Consider the following 227-nt stretch of genomic DNA (forward strand, 5'->3'; position numbering starts at 1 on the left):
TTCTTCTTTTTCATGACTGACTTATATTTCAAAAATCATATTTTATGGTTGTTGGCAGTTTCTTGTTCAAAAACTCATCATAAAAATTGCCTAAAAAATAAAATGAAATAGAGAAACAATAAAAGATTTCTTTAAAATCATTTAAATATATTTAAATTTTAGTACGCAATTTTTTTGAAATTTTCTTATCTTTTTGATGATTGATTTTTGTTTCAAAAATCACTAAA

Source organism: Macrobrachium nipponense, chromosome 1 (assembly GCF_015104395.2).
Source record: "Macrobrachium nipponense isolate FS-2020 chromosome 1, ASM1510439v2, whole genome shotgun sequence".
NCBI classification, from domain to species: Eukaryota; Metazoa; Arthropoda; class Malacostraca; order Decapoda; family Palaemonidae; genus Macrobrachium; species Macrobrachium nipponense.